A 25,589-nucleotide genomic window follows, 5' to 3' on the forward strand; every position below is an offset into this window, starting at 1 on the left:
GGAGCATTGATTCAGGCTGAAATCTCTGGAATACCAATTGAACCCACAAGTCTCTGATTCAGGGGAAAAATATGTTGGCAGCTCAGCCTGGTTGGCTGTGCAAAGCAGCAGTATTCTCTGCTCAGTTTTCATGCCTCAAGAAATTTCACTGAAATAACTTTGATCTGTTCATTTATCTCACCGCTTTTCATGAAACCTTGATTATACATAAACAGTTGCTGAATTTCTTACATTAAGAGTGAATGCATTTCCTGAGTAATTAGTTGGCTGTCAAAGCACTTTTGGGCATCTTAAAATAATGAAAGGTATTATATAAATGCTAATTCTTTCTGTTATTAATTCAATATTGCACAGATCATCTTGCCTCCAGGAATTTGATTGAAAGTTCATTTAAGGAAATGGAATAAAAAACAGACCTTATGCTGCTCTGCCTTATAGATCAAGCCCGTGTCCAAGCCTTTACCGAGTACATTTCCCATTCCCGTATCCTCTGATGTCCAGTTTAAGTGTTCAATACACAATGTCTGAGTAACCAGAGCCCCTGGAAATACAGTATTCTAAAAGCTCACAATCCAGTAGTGGAGAACTTCTGGTAAGATGACAGTGCGTGCAAATATAGCAGCCTCTTGCGGACCAGCCAAAGGTGCTGTATTCTTTGTAAAATGTGTTTTTTTTTACAATCCGGACAATTTTACTCCAAGAATTTTGGATGCTGCACTGTTACTCCATTGGTGAGCTGCTCGTTGATCAGAATAGCTGGGCTGGTGTCGAAGGGACCGGCCGAGGTGGTGGGATAGGGGAGGAGCCTGTTTGGGTACGGAGCAGCCTGCCGGCATGTCAGAAGAGCTGGCTTGGGTTCGGAGGGGCTGACCTGGCTGTAGACTATGTTGCTGTCCACTACTCGGAAGCATCAAAGCTGGTGCAGTATAACCGTGGGAGATTGTCTCGGACATTTCACTTGCGATCACAAGACTCTGTTGGACAGTGATAATGTAAATTGCCACAGGCCTGTTACCCTTGTCTGGTGGTGGGACAATAGACAATAATCAATAGGTGCAGGAGTAGGTCATTCAGCCCTGCAGGTGACATAGGAGCTGTGTAGCCTCAATTATAGCCTCAAGCCTCGGGTTTGCCTGGTGCTGCAGACCAGGTGAGAGACACAGAGCGTTTACCGCGTGGCGTTCGAGCTCGGCTGGGACCTGGCCTCTCCCATCGGTGCTGCCCTCCTGTGTTCGAGCGGTGGAATGACAGGCTGGATTGCATGCATCTATACACTGCCAGGAGACTGTACCATGAATTGCTGGACATAGTTGCTCAGGGTCCTGGACCTTTTATATATGTTTTTTTTTTTGAGTGAATATGCTTCTTTGCTCACTATTTTGAATTACGTTACTCACTATTTTTGAATGTTTGCTTGTTTTTAACATTTTGCACCTTGGCCCCAGAGGAACACTGTCTCATGCAACTGTATCGATTAAACCTGATTTGATTTGTTTTTTTTTCCATAGAAGTGCAACCTTCCAGACAAATATGTGATATCTCATCTTAAATCCTAAATAGCTGACCCCTTACCTCAAGTAATGCCTCCTCGTTCTAAACTCCCCAACTAGAGAAAGCAACTCTTACCATGGATGGTGCCCAAACTTCAAAGAAGCTTTTATGCTTTTGTGAGACTACCCCTCTCCTCTACAATCCAGAGATTCTGGGACAAATTAACTTTTTTATTAGTTTCAATGGAATTAGTTACTGGGAAGAAAGGTTGGCACCCTGCCAGAAAAAAATTAAGTATAAGGGACTAAATGGAGACTTTCTGACCAGGAATGACAAGTTTTTAATGGGTGTAAATATCAAAATCCTGCAACAAAAGGCGTTGAGAGGATTTGATCACCAACAATTGGAAAGATTGGACGAATTTGGATTATTTTGTCTGGAGCATCAGTGGCTGAGGGGGATGTTGGGTGTGACCTGATAGAAGTATATAAAGGTGTGAAAATCACTATTCGTTTTCCCGGAACAGAAATGGCAAATACTAAAAGGGAAAAATTTTAATGATATTTTAATGGCAAGTTTTTGCATAGAAAGTGGCAGGTGCCTGGAACACACAATGCTAAGGGAGGTGATACGACAGCAATGTTTAAGGGGCATTTAAACAACCATATGAACAGACAGGGACTTAAAGGATGTTTAAATTGGTGTATGGCTGACATAGACGCACTCGGCTAAATGGCCTGTTCGAAGCTGCAGTCTTTGTCACTTAATTGAATGAAAAATGAGGCTTAAAGATCTCAATGGTCTTTCACGGCAAAGGGTAATTCATATCAGTACTTCATCTGGAATAAGGCTCTTCATTATTTGAATCATCTCCTTAAGCAGTCAAGGTTGACAATATGGGCTGACGTGGAAGTTGTTGACTCTTCCACAGATGGGGAAGGAGGTGCCTGACAGGATGGGCCAGTGGCTAACTCATGAAGTGGTGCACTCCTGTTGTTTATTCAGTGATCCTGTGCACTCCTGATGCATTATGTTAATGTCGTCCACAACTTCCTCCTCCCAGTAGCCAAAGAATAACTTCCAAAATCACAGTGCAGATTTCATCTATCTAGAGGCAAAATGGACATGATCTTCTTCACATGACAACTCCAAGAGAAATGCAGATATTACATCTTCCATTTATCATGAAGTATTCTCCCGTCATTCTACGCTCTCCGTGGTCAGCACCAAGAACTATACATGTTATGGATATCATGATGGCCACTCTTTCTTCCACTTGGGTATTTGACAACTAATCTTCATAGTCAGTGTGTATTTGTTCATTCATATGACATGGGCGATCATGGTCTTTCCATGTCAACGTTGAGCTACAAGTACAATGAAAAACTTGTTTGCAATAACATCAAAGGCATGTACTTTAGGTTCAGACAACACACAATATAAATTAGAAACTACTGCAAAAAAACACAATCACAGACTACGTAGTGCAAGAGGAGGTCCGTAGTGTTCTATTGCTGAGTGGGGTTGGGATTGTTCAGATCGGTTTGAGAACTTGATAGCTGTAGGAAAGTAGCTGATCCTGAACCTTGTAATATGACCTGTCTGTTCTGTCAGTTAATAGTCACCCTGAACAACTTCAAAGGCGTGAAGGGAGTTCCCTCTTTTGTGTTGACTTCTTAACTGACACCTCTTCACATGATCTGGTCAATATCTAATGTGAAGGCTTGCTATGTGCAATTTCGCTGATACTTTCCCAATCTGTAGCAGTATCTACATTAAAGAAGGTACTTTGGCTGTTTGGGACCTGAGATAATTGAAAATGCTATATAAATTCAGGTTCTTTTTTCCCTTTCTCTAGGAGAGAGGCAGAAGTCACAGCTGGCAGCTAGGATTGCCCCCTGTGTCCCCTACCACGCATTCCAGCAGCAGCGAACCAGGGCCGTGGTAGACGGGATCTCCACTGTTGGTTCCTCCACAGGGAACAACGGGGGCTGGTAGCCATGGAGCACTTCAAAGGGTGACATACCCGTGGCAGAGGAGGACAAACCTCTTCTATGTGGAAGGGTTAGAAGCAGCAAAGCATCGCCAATTGGCTTCTTCTGACTGACTGTCGGTCTGCAGATGATAGCCAGGGAACAAACTGAATGAGTTGTGGAGGAGAGAGTGGAAAGCTCGTCAGAAGTGGGAGACAAACTGTAGGTCCTGCTCTGACACAATGTCCTGGTGGAAGCCATGGAGACCACTACATGTTGGAGAACTGGGTCCACCATCTCAGCAGCTGATGGAAGCTTGTGGACAGCAATGAAGTGGGTTGCCTTGGAGAACTACTATCACTGTCATGATCACCGTGGTCAGAAGGTGGCAAACCCGTGATGAAATCCATGGTGCTGTTGATGAACTGGTAGGAGCCTAGAAGAACATTGGTTGGAGAAATTGGACTGGGCATGTTGAGTGATAAACTGACATACATCTGCAATCATGGTGGGCCACCAACATAGGCGTTGCAGTAAATCCAGAGTTTGTCATGCTCCTGGATGGCTGGAGAGGGGTAAAGAGTGGCTCACTGGAGTGCCTCAGAGCGCATGGCCGGCAGCATGAACAGTACATGCAGCTGTCAGCTGGGTCGGCCGGAGCAGGCTCGTGCCGTAGGGCCTGGCGGATCAGGTTCTTAAAGTCCCAGATGATTGGGGCTATGATCTAGGAGGATGGAATGGGCTGAGGGTTGATCTCCGTTTCAGCTGGGTCAAACTGTCGTGACTGGGCGATCGCCTTACTGTTGTTGGAGCGGGGTTGGTAGGAGGAGTTGAGTTGTTCGAAGAAGAGGGCCAAGCAAGCCTGACGTGGGTTGAGATGGCAGGTGTGTTGAATGGATTTGAAGTTCTGGTGTTCAGTACAGATCAGGAAGGGCTTGGTGTTTCCCCATCAGCCAACGTCTCCATTCCTCCAAGGCAATTAGCTCCCTGTCTCCTGCTCCATAACAAAGCTGTGTAGAGTTGAATTTGTGCGAGAAGAAGGCACAAGGATGTTTCTTCCCACCTGGTCCTCACCGGAAGAGGATGGCCCTGACACCCACATCAGATGTGCCCAGCTCTACCACAAAAGGTCTGGAGAGGTTCAGGTGGCAGAAAATGGGAGTGGTGTGAGGCACCGCTTGAGCTATGTGAAAGCGTGGTCTACAGCAGCAGACCAGGTTATCCATAAGATAGGTGATTTGGTGAGAGAGGTGAGAGGAGCAGCAATTTAGCTGTAGTTTCTGATGACCAGTGGTATAAGTTGGAGAAGTGCAGCTGGGGCCATTCAACAGCAGCACACACTTTCTCTGGGTCCATGCTTTTACCTTTGGTGAAAGGGCATCGCCCAGGAAGGAAATAACTGGGATGTGGAACTAGCATTTTCCTAACTTGTAGCACAGTTGGTTTTTGAGGAGTTGCTGAAGGACTGAAAGGATGTGACAGACGTGGTCTTTGGGGGTCCCTGGAGAAGATGAGGATGTCATCAAGGTAGACGAACACATACCTGTGTAGCTTGTCTTGAAGCACCTCGTTGATGAAGGCTTAGAAAACAGCTGGACTGTTGTAAGGACCGAAAGGCATCACCAAGTATTCGTAGTGCCCAGTGGGCATTATGAACGTGTCTTCCGTTCATCCTCCAGCAGATGCGGGTCAGATTGTACACACACCGTAGACCCAGTTTGGTGAAGGATTGGGCCGCACGGAGTGCTTGGAATGTGCTATCCATCAAGGGAGAGGGTAGCGGTTTGTAATGGCGATTTTGTTGAGTCAATGCAGGAATGAAGAGACCCATCTTTCTTTTTGACAAAGAAGGGTCCTGCACTCGCTGGGGACTGGGATGGTCAAATGAAGCTGTGTTGTTGCTCTTCAGCAATGTAGTCATTTATGGTTTGCATCTCGGGAGGAGAGAGGGAGAACAGATGGCCTCAGGAAGGGACGGTGCCCGAAGGGAGGTCAATTGCAGTCCTGTGGTCTGTGAGGCGGCAGGGTGCCGGCTTCTCCTTCCCTGAAGGCGATATCTAAGTTGTGGTATTCTTGTGGGAGTTCAGTGCTTCTTCGTCTCCATGGATTTACAAGGTAAAGTCAACTGAGGTTGTAGGCAGGTGGGTCCCAAACTCAGCAATGAACCAGATGACCAGGCAAAGTGAGGGTTGTGAGTGGAGAGCTAGGGGTAACCCAAGATGAGAGGAGTGTTGTGTGAGTTGATAAGAAGGAATTGGATGGATTCATGGTGCTATCCAATGCTGACATGCATAGGCCGTGTATGTGCTCTGACCATCCCAGACCGCAAGAGATATCCATTATTGGCCATGATGTAGAAGGGGTGTGAGATAGGCTTGGTAGGGAGACCAGAATCCAGTCAGGAAAGTTGCCTGCTGTGATTTGGAGGGTCATTCCATAAAACGCTTGTCAATACAGAGGGCCAGAGTGATGAGGCTTTAGAGGCATCACTCAAGTAGACAGCTCGTTTTTTCAAGTGCACTGAGAGGCCGTGATGGTAATGGGTCAGCAGCACTTCTGCCTTCCAGCCACAGCCCGCTGCGAGGATCCTGACTTACACCGTGTAATCCATCACTGAGCCTGAGCCTTGATGCAGGTGAAATATCCGATCCACTGCTGCCCTTCCACTTCCTAGATAGTCGAAATCCCAGCGCATTTCCATAGTGAATTCCTCATGTTGGTTGAAAATGGGGGTTTTATTGTTCCAGCTAGTGGCGGCCCACGGCAGAGCTCACCCAGTCAAGAGAGAAATGACGAAGGTGACCTTGGCTCAGTCCATAATGTGCAGAGCTGGCCGGAGCTTGAAGTGTGAGATACACCGGAACAGGAAGTTGAACTTCAGGTTGGTGATCCATGGACGCGTTTGGGCACTGGCATCCGGAGTTCCAAGGGAGAAGGTTGACTGGCACAGGGTTGCTGAATCCAAACGGAGAGTGGGTTGGGAGCAGATGGTGAATGATTCGCTGCTGCTTCTGGATTGTACGAACATGTCGACAGACAACTTCCTTCAGGCAAGCAAACTCTGCTGGGTCAATCACTGGTCATTTATCCTGTCAGGAAATGTAGAGGAGGCTTGACCCAATCACAGAGTAGTGAAGAAGATTTAGTGGTGAGCGATCAGTTTAATAATAAACTGCAAAATAACAAGCCAAGAGAGAACAGATACGTAATTTGATAAGGCAACAAGGTAATTGAAGGCTAGGAGCAATTGGTTGAGGCTGGTTGGTTGGATGAGTGAACAGCAATGGTGGATGAGAGCTAGGTTTAAATAGGCTGCAGGTGATGACTTGAAAACGAGTGGCAGGTGACTTCTGCTAGCTGAGTGGAGACTGGGAAAAGCCTGCACATGCAGGCCTGACACTGTGCTGATTCTTCTCCCTGAGCTTTTCTATCCACAGATAATTCCTCATGTGTACAAGCAATCACCATGATTTATTTTAATACCAATCCAGTAAATGGTCTCTGGACCTTCTCCAAGAGCAGAGAATTGTCCTTGTTCGTAAATGCATATTTATCCTCATTCAACACCTCCAATAGCCATTCAATCAAGTATGTTCTTGCAGATTCCCTGTAGACCCTTGCTGTGTTAAAACTAATGGTTCCTGCTAACTGAAAGTCATACGCTATTGTATTTTGTAGTATAGAAACAGAAAATGTTGGCCAATCTCAGTAAGTCAGGCAGCATCTCATAAAGAGATGGAGCATTGAAAGAAGCCCTTGGATCAACCACCCAGGTACACTAATTCTAATTTAATCCTATTTTTATTCTCCCCACATTCCCACTAATTTACACATGGAAAGATAAACAGAGCTAATGTTTCGGTTTAGAGATTCTGTGGGATATTCTGAGTATGCTAGAGGGGTTTTGCAGAATTCATCTTTGCATCTTTACTGCCATCGACTCTTTCCTCCAGAATTTATTATTTATTCGGTTCATTTATTAAGGAAGTTTAAACAATATAAAAAGGGCAGTCCTGCTGAGTTAAGCTTTATAAACAGTTGTAAACAAATGGTGCTTGCAGTGAGATGACTCATTGAGTAGCATGACTCGAATCTAAATTCACCACATGCCTATGACTCGGGGGTGAAGCTTTGATCTTGTTCTTTAATTAGGTTACTTGCTCCCGTCATGCATCCTGCTAAATTTGAGAGTGACCAATGTGTTGCTAAACACCATCCTCATTCTGTTGGACAGATAAAAATGATGGTGTGAATGAATTCAAGGCTATAAAGTGACGGCGATCCATTCAGGTGCCTGTGGTACAGAATTCTCTCTCGATTATTCTTTGCTTCACCACTGCTTTTTCCCATGAGGCCCCCATAATCTGACCTGTCCCACTCACAGTTGCTTTGTCTCAGGAGAAATTACTGATCGATTACTTTCTCTGAATTGTCCAAGATGAATACACATAGACAGTACATATCATGGAGTGGGTGGCAGGATGAAACTACGTCTCTACCAAAGGAGGTGTAAGGCATTCCTTCCCTCCACTATCCTGCCGGTCACCCTTGGGCTAAGATGTAGCACCTGCTTAGCCACACACCCCACCACCGCCCTCCCCCCCGGGTGATCAGGGTCACAGGAAGCCATGGGAGCAGGTGGTGAATGGTCAAATGAGCAGCTGGTGCATATCAGAAGTCCTGATTATGGCACCAGGGTGACAGTACTGATAATGGCTTGGCTCACCTGTCTTGTAGAGACACTGCCAGGAAGAGGGCAATGGCAAACCACTTCTGTAGAAAAATTTGCCAAGAACGATCGTGGTTATGGAAAGACCATGATCTCCCGCATCATATGACACGGCACGTTGCAAACGAATGATACTGTGGAGAAGTGGGGAATATAAAGGGTATACTGTTAGGTACAGTACTGTGCAAAAGTCTTAGGTACATATATATGGCTGGGGTAACCAACAGCTCTGTACAATACTGTAGCAATTTTACGTATTGCACTGTACTGCTGCCACAAAAAAAAGCAAATTTCATGATGTATGTGATTCTAATATGGGTCTCTACTCCGGACTGAGAGTGGGATGGGGTCAGGGAGAGGAGAATCATGGTTGATAAAATGGGAAGGGGACAGGGAGGGAGTGGGAAGCTCCAGAGAGACATTCTGTAATGATCAATAGACCAATTGTTTGGATTCAAATGACCTTGCCCATTGTGTCAGGGCTGGGTGGATCTGCACCCACACCAGAATGACCCCCTCCCACCCCTGGCACTCCTTCTCTGTCACATGTCCCACACCCTCCCATGGCACTCCACCCTCGCCATTCCCAACATCCTCTGCTCCGGTCAGATTTACAAACATAGTCCAGTCCTAATAGAGGGATTAGAAGTGGGAAGGGTGAACAATTTCAAGTTTCCGGTCAGAGATGAGGATCTATCCTGGGCCCAACATATTGATGCAATTACAAAGAAGGCACAACAGCAGCTGTATTTAATTGGGAGTTTGAGGAGATTTGGTATGTCACCTAAGACACTCAAAAATTTCTACAGATGTACCGTGAGAGCTGTCTGACAGGCTGCATCACTGTCCGGTATGGGGGACTACTGCAGAGAGTTGTAAAATTAGTCAGCTCCATCATGGGCACTGGCCTCCATAGTATCCAAGGCATCTTCAATGAGCAGTGCCTCAGAAAGGCGGGGTCCATCATTAATGATCTCTACCACCAGGACATGTCCTCTTCTCATTGTTACTGTCAGGAAGGATGTACAGAAGATTGAAGACACACACTCAGCTATTCAGGAAAGCTTAGTTCCCTTTGCCATCGATTTCTAAATGGACATTGAAACCATGAACACTACCTCATTACATTTTTTAAATTTCTGTTTTTGCACTATTTATTTAATTTAACCTTTTAATAAACGTATATATACTTACTGCAATTCACAGTTTTTTTTATACTTATCATGCATTGCATTGTACTGCTGCTGCTAAGTTAACAAACTTCACGACATACAGTATCTGGTGATATTAAGCATGATTCTGATTCTGATACCTAACCCTTTCTGCCCGCACGGGGACCACATCCTCCCATTCCCTGCAAAGTCATGTGCCTATCTTAGAGCCTCTTAAACATCTCAATCAGAATCGCCTCCACCACCAACCCTGGCAGTGCATTCCAGGCACCCACTTCTCTCTCTCTATAAAAAAAAACTTGCCCTAGACATCTCCTTTAAACTTACACATCAACAAATACACTCAAAAACTTCTATAGTTGTACGGTGGAGAGCATTCTGACAGGCTGCATCACTGTCTGGTATTGGGGGGGTGGGGGGCTACTGTACAGGACTGAAAGAAGCTGCAGAAGGTTGTAAATCTAGTCAGTTCCATCTTGGGCAGTAGCCTGCAAAGTACCCAGGACATCTTCAGGGAGCGGTGTCTCAGAAAGGCAGTGTCCATTATTAAGGACCTCCAGCACCCAGGGCATGCCCTTTTCTCACTGTTACCATCAGGTAGGAGGTACAGAAGCCTGAAGACACACACTCAGTGATTCAGGAACAGCTTCTTCCCCTCTGCCATACGATTCCTAAATGGACATTGAAGCTTTGGACACTACCTCACTTTTTAAAAAATATACAGTATTTCTGTTTTTTTAATCTATTCAATATATGTAACTGACTTACTTGTTTATTTATTATTATTATGTTTTTTTATTTATCATTTTTTTCTCTCTGCTAGATTATGTATTGCATTGAACTGCTGCTGCTGAGTTAACAAATTTCATGTCACATGATGGTGATAAGAAACCTGATTCTGATTCAGATTCTCCGACAGGAATTGAATGCCCTCTGGTATTAGATTATCTCAGTGCTGGGAAAAAGATACCGAATGCCTTTCATAATTTTGGAAACGCCTTTAAGGTCTCTCCTCAGCTTCCAGAGAATCCTAATTTGTCCAATCCCTCCTTATTTTTACAAATGTACAAAACTTTATTCAAATACAAAGCACATACAAAGGATAAGGGTTACAGTGCAGTTATTAATTTTAAATTTAAGTATAGTTAGCATCTATAATGCACTCAGTTCCCTGGTGGGCCCACCATTCCCGGAAACCCCTCACTGAACCCATGATGATCCTGTGCTCCCTCTCTAAGGACATCCTGGCACAGATGTAGCCCTGGAAGAGGGGCAGGCAGTCGGCCTGGGCAGAGCCCTCGGCAGTCCACCGCCTGGACCCGTGAATGGCCAGTTTGGCCAGACCCAAGAGCAAGCCTATCAGGACATTCTCCGAGTGACCCTCCCTCTTCCATACTGGGTACCTGTAGATGAGGAGCGGGGGGCTGAAGTGCAACCAGAATCTGAGCAGCAGCCCCTTCAGATGCTCAAACAGGGGCTGCAACCTCTCACACTCCATATAAACATAATACACTGACTCCTCCCAGCCACGGAACAGACAAATGGAGGGGTGTCAGTGAACCAACACCTTCCACTCCAGGTCCCCAATGTACATGTTAGGGTCTGTTTTACCATCTGGAGAGGGAGGAGGTCCCCAGTGGAAATCTCGTTATGCAGGGGTCCTTCCCATGTAATCTAGTCTTGCCTAATGCAATGCACTCATCAACTGTCTTTGTTATCTTCTCAAAAAATTCAATCAAACAGTCACAGCTTCTTTTCAATATATCCACATTGTCTTGATTAATCTGTGACTTTGTAAGGTTTATACCATCCCTCAGAAATTATACCAATATTAGCCACCACTAGAGCTACAGAAATTATTCTGCACTTACTTGGTTTATCCTTTCCTCCTTTTAGACAAAAGGAGCAGTTCTCCATACCCCATGCACCATGCTGTAGGCAGGGATGATTGAACACTGGTAGTCAAAGCCTCCACAACCTCCTCCTTGTCTTTTTGCCTCCCTGGGACATATTTCATCGCAGCATGGCAGCTTAACAACTTTTCAAGACGCTAAACTCTTTGATACCTCCTCTTTTATTAAGGCAACTGCATCTGATATGTCACACTTACACTCGTTTAGCTGCAACATCAATTACAACCAGCAATGGTTAGCAGTTATTCAAAGCTAAATTAACTATACAAGTTTCATTTTGTGTCGTTTCCACTCTAATAAAAGGGTCCAAGGCATTTTGGAGGAGTCAGAGCCCATATGGTCCAAGCTGACTGTGTTGTCCAGCAGGCCAGTCCCATTTACCTGTATCTGGCCCAAACCCCTCTAAACCTCTCCTAACCATGCACTTATCTAGATGGTTTTTGAATGTCGCTAAGTGAGCCCAGCTCAACCATTATTTCTGACAGCCCATTGCAAACACACACCACCCTTTGTGATAAGAAGATGTCTTTGATATCTACTGTAAATCTCTTGCCTCTGATCTTAAACCTACAACCACTTGTTCAGAATCATAATTAGAATCAGGTTTAATATCAACTTCATACATTGTGAAATTTGTTGTTCTGCAGCAGCAGTACATTGCCATACATAATAATAAAAAGTGTAAATTACAGTAGATATATTGGTCGATTGGAAAATCAGGTTGGTAATGGATCTCAAGAGAGTGAGTTTGTTGAATGCCTAACAGATAGCTTTTTAGAGCAGTTTGTCAATGAGCTTACTAGGGGATCAGCTATGCTGAATGGAGTGTTATGTAATGAACCAGAGACGATTAGGGAGCTAAAGGTATAAAGAACCCTTAGGAACCAGTGATCACAATATGAATATGTTCAACTTGAAACTTGATAGGGAGAAAGTAAAGTCTGATGTAGCAGTATTTCAGTGGGAATTACAGTGGTATGAGAGAGGAGTTAGCCAAAATAAATTGGAAGGAGCTGCTGGCAGGGATGACAGTGGAACAGCAATGGCATGAGTTCCTGGGAAAAATGAGGAAGGTGCAGGACATGTTATTCCAAAAATGAAGAAATACTTAAATGGTAAAATAGTACAACCGTGGCTGACAAGGGAAGTCAAAGCTATTGTAAAAGCAAAAGAAAGGGCATACAACAAAGCAAAGATTAGTGGGAAGATAGAAGATGGAAAGTTTTTAAAAACCTACAGAGAGCAACTAAAAAAATCATTAGAAGGGAAAAGATGAAATATGAACATAGAACAGAGAATAGTACAGCACAGTACAGGCCCTTCGGCCCATATTGTTGTGCAGACCCTCAAACCCTGCCTCCCATATAACACCCCACCTTAAATTCCTCCATATACCTGTCTAGTAGTCTCTTAAATTTTATTAGTGTATCGGCCTCCACCACTGACTCAGGCAGGGTATTCCAGGCACCAACCACTCTCTGAGTAAAAAACCTTCCTCTAATATCCCCCTTGAACTTCCCACCCCTTACCTTAAAGCCATGTCCACTTGTATTGAGCAGTGGTGCCCTGGGGAAGAGGTGCTGGCTATCCACTCTATCTATTCCTCTTAAAATTTTGTATACCTCTATCATGTTTCCTCTCATCCTCCTTCTCTCCAAAGAGTAAAGCCCTAGCACCCTTAATCTCTGATCATAATCCATACTCTCTAAACCAGACAGCATCCTGGTAAATCTCCTCTGTACCCTATCCAATGCTTCCACATCCTTCCTATAGTGAGGCGACCAGAACTGGACACAGTACTCCAAGTGTGGCCGAACCAGAGTTTTATAGAGCTGCATCATTACCACGCGACTCTTAAACTCTGTCCCTCGACTTATGAAAGCTAACACCCCATAAGCTTTCTTAACTACCCTATCTACCTGTGAGGCAACTTTCAGGGATCTGTGGACATGTATCCCCAGATCCCTCTGCTCCTCCACACTACCAAGTATCCTGCCATTTACTTTGTACTCTGCCTTGGAGTTCGTCCTTCCAAAGTGTACCACCTCACACTTCTCCAGGTTGAACTCCATCTGCCACTTTTCAGGCCACTTCTACAACCTATCAATGTCTCTCTGCAATCTTCGAGAATTCTCTACACTATCTGCAACACCACCAACCTTTGTGTCGTCTGCAAACTTGCCAACCCACCCTTCTAACCCCACATCCAGGTCGTTAATAAAAATCATGAAAAGTAGAGGTCCCAGAACTGATCCTTGGTGGACACCACTAGTCACAACCCTCCAATCCACCATGACCCTCCGCCTTCTGCAGGCAAGCCAATTCTGAATCCACCTGGATAAACTTCCCTGGATCCCATGCCTTCTGACTTTCTGAATAAGCCTACCGTGTGGAACCTTGTCAAATGCCTTACTAAAATCCATATAGATCACATCCACTGCACTACCCTCATCTATATGCCTGGTCACCTCCTCAAAGAACTCTATCAGGTTTGTTAGACACAATCTGCCCTTCACAAAGCCATGCTGACTTGTCCCTGATCTGACCATGATTCTCTAAATGCCCAGAGATCCTATCTCTAAGAATCTTTTCCAACAGCTTTCCCACCACAGACGTAGGGCTCACTGGTCTATAATTACCCGGACTATCCCTACTACCTTTTTTGAACAAGGGGACAACACTTGCCTCCCTCCAATCCTCTGGTACCATGCCCGTGGACAACGAGGACATAAAGATCCTAGCCAGAGGCTCAGCAATCTCTTCTGTTGCCTCGTGGAGCAGCCTGGGGAATATTCTGTCAGGCCCCGGGGACTTATCCGTCCTAATGTATTTTAACAACTCCAGCACCTCCTCTCCCTTAATATCAACATACTCCAGAACAACAACCTCATTCATATTGTCCTCACCATCATAAAGTTCCTTCTCATTGGGGAATACCGAAGAGAAGTATTCATTGAGGACCTCGCTCACTTCCGCAGCCTCCAGGCACATCTTCCCACCTTTATCTCTGATCGGAAAGCAAGCTAGCAAAGAATACCAAAATGGATAGTAAAAGTATTTTTCAAAATGTTAAAAATAAAAGAGAAATGAGAGTGCATATAGGACCACCAGAAAATGAGGCAGGAGGATTAATAATGGGATACAAGGAAATAGCTGATGTGTATTTTGCGTCAGTCTTCACTCTGTATGCCTGATGTTGTAGTGTATGAAGGAAGAGAAGTGGGTGCAGTTTCTGTTACAACAGAGAAGGTGCTCAAAAAGCTGAAAGACCTAAAGGTACATAAGTCACCTGGACCAGATGAACTGCACTCTAGGGACTGAAAGAGGTAGAGTTAGGGATTGTGGCGGCATTAGAAATGATCTTTCAAAAATCATTGAACTCTTGCATGGTGCCAGAGGACTAGAAAATTGCAGATGTTACTCCACTCTTTAAGAAAGTAGGAAGGCACAGAAAGGAAATCATAGACCAGTTAGCCTGACCTCTGTGGCTGGGAAGATGTTAGAGTCAATTGTTAAGGATGAGGTGCTGGAGTACTTGGTGACACAGGACAAGATAGTACAAAGTCAGCATGGTTTTCTTCAGGGAAAATCCTGCCTGAAGGACCTGTTGGAATACTTTGAGGAGATTACAAGTAGAACAAGGGGGATGCAGTGGATGTTCTATATTTGGACTTTCAGAAGGCCTTTGACAAGGTGCCACACATGAGGCTTCTTACCAAGTTAAGATCCCATGGTATCACACAAAAGTTACTAACATGGTTAGTGCATTGGCTGATTGGTAGGAGGCAGTGAGTGGGAATAAAAGGATCCTTTTCTGGTTGGCTGCCAGTGACTAGTGGTGTTCCACAGGGGATGGTGTTGGGACCACTTCTTTTTATGATTTAGATGATGGAATAGATGGCTTTGTTGTCAAGTTTGCAGATGATACGAAGATTGGTGGAGGGGCAGGTAGTGTGGAGGAAACAGGTACAATGCAGAACAAGTAGGAGAATGGGCAAGAAAATGGCAAATGAAATACAATGTTGGAAAATGCACGGTCATGCACTTTGGTAGTAGAAATAAATGTGCAGACTATCTTCTAAACGGGGAGAAAATCCAGGAATCTGAGATGCAGAGGTACTTGGGAGTTCTTGTGCAGAACACCCTGAAGGTTAACTTGCAGGTTTAGTCGGTGATGAGGAAAGCAAATGTCATGTTAGCATTCATTTCAAGAGGTCTAGAATACAAAAGCAAGGATGTGATGCTGAGGCTTTATAAGGCACTGATGAGGTCTCACCTTGAGTACTGTGAACAGTTTTAGGCCCCTCATCTTAGAAATGATAAGCTGGCATTGGAGAGGGTCCAGAGAAGGTTCACAAGAATGATTCCTGGAATGAAAGGGTTATCATACAAGGAACGTTTATTGGTTCTGTGTCTGTACTCTCCGGAATTCAGAAGGATGAGGGGGGATTTCATTGAAACCTTCCAAATGTTGAAAGGCTAGACAGAGTAGATGTGGAAAGGATATTTCCCATGGTGGGAGAGTCTAGGACAAGGGGGCACAGCCTCAGGATAGGGGCGCGTCCTTTCAAAAGAGAGATGTGGAGAAATTTCTTCAACCAGAGGATGGTGAATTTGTGGAATTTGTTGCCACATGCAGCTGTGGAGGCCAGGTCGTTGGGTGTATATAAGACAGAGATTGATAGGTTGTTGATTGGACATGGCAACAAAGGTTATGGGGAGAAGGCTGGGAACTGGGGTTGAGAGGAGATAGAAAAAAAGGATCAGACATGATGGAACGGCAGAGCAGACTCCATGGGCCAGATGACCTAATTCTGCTCCTATGCCTTATGGTCTTATGGTCTATATACATAAAAAGTTAAATTAATTAAGTAGTGCAAAAGAGAAAAGGAAGGAGTGAGGTAGAGTTCATGGGTTCACTGTCCATTCCAAAATCTGATGGCAGAGGGGAAGAAGCTGTTTCTGAATCATTGAGTGTGTCCTTCAGGCTCTGGTCCCTCCTCCCTGATGGTAGTAATTAGAAAAGGGTATGTCCTGGGTGATGGGGTCCTTAGTGATGGAATGCTGCCTTTTTGAGGCATCGCTCCTTGAAGATGTCCTGAATACTACGGAGGCTGCTACTCAAGATGGAGCTGACTGTGTTCACAACTTTCTGCAGTTTATTTTGATCCTGTTCGGTAGTCCCATCACGCCCACCTCCCGTACCAGACAGCAATGCAGCCAGTTGGAATGCTCTCCACAGTACATCAGTAGAAATTTGCAGGTGTCTTTGGTGACATATCAAACTTCCTGAGCTTTCTAATGAAATATAGCTGCTGTCATGTTTTCTATGTAACTCTATCAATATGCTGGGTCCAGGGCAGATCCTCAGAGATATTGACACCATGGAACCTGAAGTTGCTCACTTTTCCATTGCTGATCCCTTGATGAGGTCTGATGCGGGTTCCCTCATCTCACCCTTTTGGAAGTCCATAACCAATTCTTTGGTCTTACTGATGTTGAGTACAAAGTTGTTACTGCGACACCACTTGTTTTTATCCACCCTCCCTGCTTTCACCCTTTCTATACCTCTATATAAATGTTAACAGTATTAACAGACAGAATCTGACAGAGAGCCAACTGTTTCAGCAGCTTAGCCAAAGAAGCAGGCTTTAATAAATAACTTAAAAAAGGAGAGATTGACAAGTGGAGAGATTTCAAGAAGGATGTTCACAGCTCAGGCTAATTCAGCCAAGAACATGATTGCCATTTTGAAGTGATAGAAAACTGGGATCTGGAAGTGTCAAGAAGTAAAGGACTACAGACACCCTGGATAGCTGTGATCCAAAGGAGGTGACACAAATAATGACAGGTCCAAGAAGGGATTTAATGTGAAGTTCAAAACAGTAACAACAATGTGTGAGTAATCTGGCTGCTTCAAATAAACTCTCCAGCCAAGAGTAAAGATCACAGATTTTGCTGGTTAAGAAATTCAAAACACTCATCCATTTAAGTTATTGGATGTGACCGCAAGGCTGACTGTCCAGTCAGCTTATAGTCAACGTTCACTGCAAACACTACCTACCCCAGACAAAGTCATCTGGGAATTATTATCACAGTTCACTTTAAATTAGCTTCAGTGGTGATGAGAAAGGCACAAAATTCTACACATCAATTTTGCTTACTGAAAGAACATCTTAACTTTAGAAGGGTAACCTTTTATCATGCTCCTTTGACTCGAGATATTCAATAAAATCCTGGTAGAATTTTAAGAAGTGGCAGGGCAGCAGCATCACATGCCTTGATCAACACTTGTAACCCTTGGCCAATCATAGAGAGACACAGCACCAAAATACTGGATACTGTTGGCGGGGACGACAGACCAGGTGTGAGCCACGGTGGCAGGGCCTCCGGCACTGAGTCTGACCCTGTGGTGCAGAAGGGTAGGACGGAGAAGAGGAGAGCTGTCATCATTGGAGACTCTATAGTCAATGGAGCAGACAGGAGATTTTGTGGATGTGAGGACACCCGCATGGTTTGTTGCCTCCCGGGTGCCAGGGTCCGGGATGTCTCCGACTGGGTGCACGACATCCTGGTATGAGAGGGAAAGCAACCAGAAGTCGTGATACATGTTGGGACCAATGACATAGGCAGGAAGAGGGATGAGGTCCTGAAGTGTGAGTTTCGGGAACTAGGCAGAAGGCTGAAGAACAGGACCTCAAGGGTGGCATTCTCAGGATTGCTGCCAGTGCTACGTGACAGTGATGGTAAGAATTGGAGGAGATGGCAGTTGAATGCGTGGCTGAGGAGTTGGTGCAGGGAGCAGGGTTTTAGGTTTTTAGATCATTGGGATCTCTTCTGGGGAAGGTGGGACCTGTACGGATTGGATGGGTTGCACTTGAACTCGAGGGGGAGCAATATCCTTCCAGGTAGGTTTGCTAGCATGGTTCAGGAGGGTTTAAACTAATTTGCGAGGGGGATGGGACCCAGAGCGATAGAGCAGTGAAAGAAGTGCATGGAGTAAAGCCAGATCTAACATACAGAGAGGCTTTGAGGAAAGAGAAGCAGAATAAACGATGTAAAGACAGTAAGGTAGAAGGGCTGAAGTGTGTGTACCTCAATGCAAGAAGCATCAGGAACAAAGGTGATGAACTGAGAGCTTGGATACATACATGGAATTATGATGTAGTGGCCATTACAGAGACTTGGCTGGCACCAGGGTAGGAATGGATTCTCAATATTCCTGGATTTCAGCGCTTTAAAAGGGATAGAGAGGGCGGAAAAAGGGGAGGAGGGATGGCATTACTGGTCAGGGATACTATTACAGCTACAGAAAGGGTGGATAATGTAGCAGGATCCTCTTTTGAGTCAATATGGGTGGAAGTCAGGAACAGGAAGGGAGCAGTTACTCTATTGGGGGTATTCTATAGGCCCCCTGGTAGCAGCAGAGATACAGAGGAGCAGATTGGAAGGCAGATTTTGGAAAGGTGCAAAAACAACGGGGTTGTTATCATGGGTGACTTTAACTTCCCTAATATTGATTGGCGCCTGATTAGTTCCAAGGGTTTAGATGGGGCAGAGTTTGTTAAGTGTGTCCAGGATGGATTCCTGTCACAGTATGTGGACCAGCCGACCAGGGGGAATGCCATACTAGATCTAGTACTAGGTAGTGAACCGGGTCAGGTCACAGATCTCTCAGTGGGTGAGCATCTGGGGGACAGTGACCACCGCTCCCTGGCCTTTAGCATTATCATGGAAAAGGATAGAATCAGACAGGACAGGAAAATTTTTAATTGGGGAAAGGCAAATTATGAGGCTATAAGGCTAGAACTTGCGGGTGTGAATTGGGATGATGTTTTTGCAGGGAAATGTACTATGGACATGTGGTCAATGTTTAGAGATCTCTTGTGGGATGTTAGGGATAAATTTGTCCCGGTGAGGAAGATAAAGAATGATAGGGTGAAGGAACCATGGGTGACAAGTGAGGTGGAAAATCTAGTCAGGTGGAAGAAGGCAGCATACATGAGATTTAGGAAGCAAGGATCAGATGGGTCTATTGAGGTTAAAAACGCAAACAACAGGAATTCTGCAGATGCTGAAAATTCAAGCAACACACGTAAAAGTTGCTGGTGAACGCAGCAGGCCAGGCAGCATCGCCTGAAACATCGACTGCACCTCTTCCTAGAGATGCTGCCTGGCCTGTTGCGTTCACCAGCAACTTTTATGTGTGTTGCTTGGGTCTATTGAGGAATATAGGGAAGCAAGAAAGAAGCTTAAGAGGGGGCTGAGAAGAGCAAGAAGGGGGCATGAGAAGGCCTTGACTAGTAGGGTAAAGGAAAACCCCAAGGCATTCTTCAATTATGTGAAGAAAAAAAGGATGACAGGAGTGAAGGTAGGACCGATTAGAGATAAAGGTGGGAAGATGTGCCTGGAGGCTGTGGAAGAGAGCGAGGTCCTCAATGAATACTTCTCTTCAGTATTCACCAATGAGAGGGAACTTGATGATGGTGAGGACAATATGAGTGAGGTTGATGTTCTGGAGCATGTTGATATTAAGAGAGAGGAGATGTTGGAGTTGTTAAAATACATTAGGACAGGTAAGTCCCCGGGGCCTGACGGAATATTCCCCAGGCTACTCTACGAGGCGAGAGAAGAGATTGCTGAGCCTCTGGCTAGGATCTTTATGTCCTCATTGTCCACGGGAATGGTACCAGAGGATTGGAGGGAGGCGAATGTTGTCCCCTTGTTCAAAAAAGGTAGTAGGGATAGTCCGGGTAATTATAGACCAGTGAGCCTTACGTCTGTGGTGGGAAAGCTGTTGGAAAAGATTCTTAGAGATAGGATCTATAGGCATTTAGAGAATCATGGTCTGATCAGGGACAGCCAGCATGGCTTTGTGAAGGGCAGATCGTGTCTAACAAGACTGATAGAGTTCTTTGAGGAGGTGACCAGGCATATAGATGAGGGTAGTACAATGGATGTGATCTATATGGATTTTAGTAAGGCATTTGACAAGGTTCCACACGGTAGGCTTATTCAGAAAGTCAGAAGGCATGGGATCCAGGGAAGTTTGTCCAGGTGGATTCAGAATTGGCTTGCCTGCAGAAGGCAGAGGGTGGTGGTGGAGGGAGTACATTCAGATTGGAGGATTGTAACTAGTGGTGTCCCACAAGGATCTGTTCTGGGACATCTACTTTTCGTGATTTTTATTAATGATCTGGATGTGGGGGTAGAAGGGTGGGTTGGCAAGTTTGCAGACGACACAAAGGTTGGTGGTGTTGTAGATAGTGTAGAGGATTGTCAAAGATTGCAGAGAAACATTGATAGGATGCAGGAGTGGGCTGAGAAGTGGCAGATGGAGTTCAACCCGGAGAAGTGTGAGGTGGTACACTTTGGAAGGACAAACTCCAAGGCAGATTACAAAGTAAATGGCAGGAGACTTGGTAGTGTGGTGGAGCAGAGGGATCTTGGGGTACATGTCCACAGATCCCTGAAAGTTGCCTCACAGGTGGATAGGGTAGTTAAGAAAGCTTATGGGGTGTTAGCTTTCATAAGTCGAGGGATAGAGTTTAAGGGTCGCGATGTAATGATGCAGCTCTATAAAACTCTGGTTAGGCCACCCTTGGAGTACTGTGTCCATTTCTGGTCACCTCACTATAGGAAGGATGTGGAAGCATTGGAAAGGGTACAGAGGAGATTTACCAGGATGCTGCCCGGTTTAGAAAGTATGCATTATGATCAGAGATTACGGAAGCTAGGGCTTTACTCTTTGGAGAGAAGGAGGATGAGAGGAGACATGATAGAGGTGTACGAGATAATAAGAGGAATAGATAGAGTCAATAGCCAGCGCCTCTTCCCCAGGACATCACTGCTCAATACAAGAGGACATGGCTTTAAGGTAAGGGGTGGGAAGTTCAAGGGGGATATTAGAGGAAGGTTTTTTTACTCAGAGAGTGGTTGGTGCGTGGAATGCACTGCCTGAGTCAGTGGTGGAGGCAGATACACCAGTGAAGTTTAAGAGACTACTAGACAGGTATATGGAGGAATTTAAGGTGGGGGGCTTATATGGGAGGCAGGGTTTGAGGGTCGGCACAATTATGAAACAGGCCCTTCGTCCCATTGTCTGTGTGCCGGCCATCAACAGCCTATTTACACTAATCCTACCTTAACCTCATTTTTTAAAATTCCCCTCACATTCTCATCTAACCCCGAGATTCTACCTCGAACTGTACACTAAGGGAAATGAATCCACCAATCTGCATGTCCTTGAGATGTGACAGGAAACTAACCAGCCAGTGGAAACCCAAACAGTCAAAGGGACAATGTGTAAACCTCAGCAGACATCAAGATGAAACCAAGTTGTTCTACAATATCACTATTAGCTGTGTCACTGTACTCCCCTTAAATTACATAGAACTATCTGTTAATATCATGCCCTTTGCGAATGATCCACCTCATGTCCTATGAAACAACAGTAACCACACCTCCAAAGTACTTCATTAGCAGTAGAGCTCTTTAGGCTAGGTTGAGGTCAGGAGAGAACATAGAACAATAGAGTACGGTACAGGCCCTTCATTCCACAAAGCTGTGCTAACCTTTTGACCTGCTCAAAGGACAATCTAATCTCTCCTTCCCACATAGCTTTCCATGTTTCTTTCATTCATGTGCCTATCTAAGGGTCTCTTAAATGTCCCTAATCTATCTGCCTCCAAAACCACTCCCTCACAGCATTCTATTCACTCTTTGTAAAACACCTATATTTGACATTCCACCTTCTACCTTCCACCAACTACCTTCACATTGTGCCCCCTCATATTGGGACATACTGGGACACTGGCTCTGCACTCTACCTCTGGCTCTAATCACCTTATACATTTCTATGAAGTCACCTCAGTGTCCTTCACTCCAAAGAGAAATGCCACAGCTCACTACACCTTTATTCATGCTATATGCTCTCTAATCCAGGCAGCATCCTGGTAAATCTCCTCTGCACCCTCTCTAAAGCATCCATATCCTTCCTATTATGACACGACCAGAAATGAACATAATACTCCAAGTGTGGTTTTACCAGGGTTTTAAAGAGCTGCAACATTACCTCCAGTTCTTGAACTCAATACCCTGATTAATGAAGGCCAACATCATACACCTTCTCAATAACCCTATCAACATTGAGGGATCTTTGGATGTGGACTCCAGGATCCCTCTGTTCCTCCACACTGATAAGAATCCTGCTATTAACCTGCTACTCTGCCTTCAAGTTCAACCTTCCAAAGGGTATCACTTCACACTTGAACTCTTTCTGCCACTTTTCACCTCAGCTTTGCATCCTATCTATGTCCCATTATAAATTACAACAATCTTCCACACTATCTTTTGTGTCATCTTTTGAGGAAATATCCTCATCCAAGTCATTTATAAAAATCACAAAGAACAGGGGTCGCAGAACGATCCCCACAGAGTACCACTAGTCACGGACCTCCAGACTCCATCTCCTATTATTCTCTGCCTTCTGTGGGCAAGCCATTTCCAAATCCATGCAGCCAAGTTTCCCCAGATCCCATTCCTCCTGACTCCCTAAGTGAGTCTACCATGGGGAATCTTGTCAAACACAAACTTACTAAAACTGCTCTAGCTTCATCAATTTGTTTTGTCCCTCACAAACCCATGTTGACCATCCCTAATCAGACTACGCTTCTCCAAATGCTCATAAATCCTCTTTCTAAGCATCCTCTCCAATACTTTTCCCACTACAGATGTGAGACTCACTGGTCTATAATACCCAGGATTATCACTAATACGATTGTTGAACAAAAGAATAACATTTGCCACCCTCCAATCATCTGGAACTACTCCTGTGGTTAGAAAGGACACAAGGATCATCACCAAAGGTGCAGCAATCACTTCCCTCTCTTCCAGGAGTAACCTGGAATATATCATATCCAGCACAGGAACTTAATCCATCCAAATGTTTTTCAAAGGTTCCAGCACATCCTCTTTCCTAATGTTGATATATGCCAGCATATTAGTCTGTTTTATGCTGAACTCACATTTATCAAGGTCCCTCTCACTGGTGAATATTCAATAAGGATCTTCATTACCTCCTCTGACTCCAGGCACGCTTCCACTTTTATCCCTGACTAGTCCTATCCTCACTCTAGTCTTCCTCCCGTTCTTTACACACGAGTAGAAAGCACTGGGGTTTTCCTTAATCCTACTCGATAAGGCCCTCTCACGTTCTCTCCTAGCTCTTCTGAGTCCCTTCCAAAACTTCCTGGCTTAAGAGTGCCCTGTCTTTTAATCGGCCTGTACACGTATTGTGTCAGGAATCGTTTCTGGGCACACTTAACAAACTCTGCCCCATCCAAACCTTTTGCACTAAAGAGGTGCCAATAATGTTAGGGATGTTGATGTCACCGCTGACAACAACCCTCTTATTTCTGAACCTTTCCAAAAACCTCATGATTAATCTGCTTCTCGGTGTCACTGCTACTTTTGTGGAGTCTATGAATACCCCAAATACAGTGATTGCTCCCTGCCTGTTTCTGACTTCCACCCACACAGACTCAGAGACAATTCCTCCCTTCCTGCAGCTGTGATACTATCACTGTTTTGCAATGCCACTCTCTCCCTGTCCATCACAAACAGCAGTGCTTCCAGCCCTATTTCCCAGTATCCTACAAGTTGTTCTCTAATTCCCTTTTCATTTATTTTAGCATCAACCTACACTAATGAGCAATTCACAGAGGCCGATTAATCTACATGCAAGTCTTATGAATATCCAAATGAAACCTGCGTGGTCACATATTGAACATGCCAAATCCACATACACAGCATCAGAAGTCACATTCAAAACTGTGTGTGGCAGCACTGACACTAACAGCACCTGTGCTGTCAGGCTGTTAATGTAAATCCCTTTCCTTCTTTGTATTACTCATAACTTTTTCAGATATATAAAGAGCAATAGAGAGGCGAGAGTGGGTATTGGGCTGCTGGAAAATGATGCTGGAGAGGTATTAATGGGGTACAAAGAAATGGTGGACAAAATTAATTAAGTATTTTGTGTCAGACTTCACTGTTGAAGACACTAGCAGTATGCCAGAAATTCAAGAGTGTCAGGGGGCAGAAGTGAGTGTCGTTGCTATTACAAAGGAAAAGGAACTTGAGAAAATGAAAGGCCTGAAGGTGGTAAGTTACTTGGACCAGATGGACTACACCCCAGGGTTCTGAAAGAGCTAGCTGAAGAGATTCTGGGGGCTTTAATAATGATCTTTCAACAATCACGAGATTCAGGAATTGTTCTGGAGGGCTGGAAAATTGCAAATGTCACTTCACTCTTTAAGAAGGGAGGGAGGCAGAATTTATAGGCCAGTTAGCCTGACTTCAGTGGTTGGGAAGATGTTGGAATCCATTATTAAGGATGAGGTTTCGAGGTACTTGGAGGCACATGATAAAATAGGTTAAAGTCAGCATGGTTACTTTAAGGGGCAATCTTGCCTGACAAATCGATTGGAATACTTTGATGAAATAACAGGCAGAATAGACAAAGGACGCCGGTACCGGGACTGCTTCTCTTCACATTATATGTCAATGATTTGAACGATGGAATGTATGGCTTTGTGGCCAAGTCTGCAGTCAAGACAATGATAGGTAGATGGGCAGGTAGTGTTGAGGAAACAGGGAGTCTGCAGAAGGACTTGGACAGATTGGGAGAATGGGCAAAGAAGTGGCAACATAGGGAAGTGTATGGTCATGCACTTTTGAAGAAGAAATAAAGGTGTAGACAATCTTCTAAATGGGGAGAAAATTCAAAAATGAAAGATGCAAAGGGACTCGGGTGTCATTATGCAAGATTCCCTAAAGATTAACTTGTAGGTTGAGCTGGTGGTAAGGAATGCAAATGCAAATATAATGTTAGCATTCATTTCAAGAGGACAAGAATATAAGACAATAAGCCCATAAAATATAGGAGCAGAATTAGACCATTTGCCCCATTGCGTCTGCTCCGTCATTTCATCATGGTTGATCCATTCCCCTCCAGCACCAATCTCTTGCCTTCACCAGCTTTTTCTCCTCCACCATCAGACTTCTGAATGTACAATGAACCAATGTACGCTACCTCAATATACATTTATCTTTTTGCACTTCTTATTTAATATTTAATATTCCTTATAGAAACATAGAAACATAGAAAATAGGTGCAGGAGTAGGCCATTCGGCCCTTTGAGCCTGCACTGCCATTTATTATGATCATGGCTGATCATCCAACTCAGAACCCTGCACCAGCCTTCCCTCCATACCTCCTGATCCCCGTAGCCACAAGGACCATATCTAA

At 44.6% G+C, this 25,589-nt stretch overlaps 1 long non-coding RNA gene across 1 annotated transcript in view; it reads right to left on the reverse strand.

Annotated features, from left to right (window-relative positions):
- LOC140208250 (uncharacterized) overlaps positions 1-25,589 on the reverse strand; it is an 87,589-nt gene that overhangs the window by 17,263 nt on the left and 44,737 nt on the right. The window contains exon 3 of the long non-coding RNA XR_011888710.1: positions 8,191-8,327. This is a non-coding gene — a long non-coding RNA (uncharacterized lncRNA). The remainder of the gene's footprint in view (positions 1-8,190; positions 8,328-25,589) is intronic.

This window comes from Mobula birostris, chromosome 1, assembly GCF_030028105.1.
Source record: "Mobula birostris isolate sMobBir1 chromosome 1, sMobBir1.hap1, whole genome shotgun sequence".
Lineage (NCBI taxonomy): Eukaryota > Metazoa > Chordata > Chondrichthyes > Myliobatiformes > Myliobatidae > Mobula > Mobula birostris.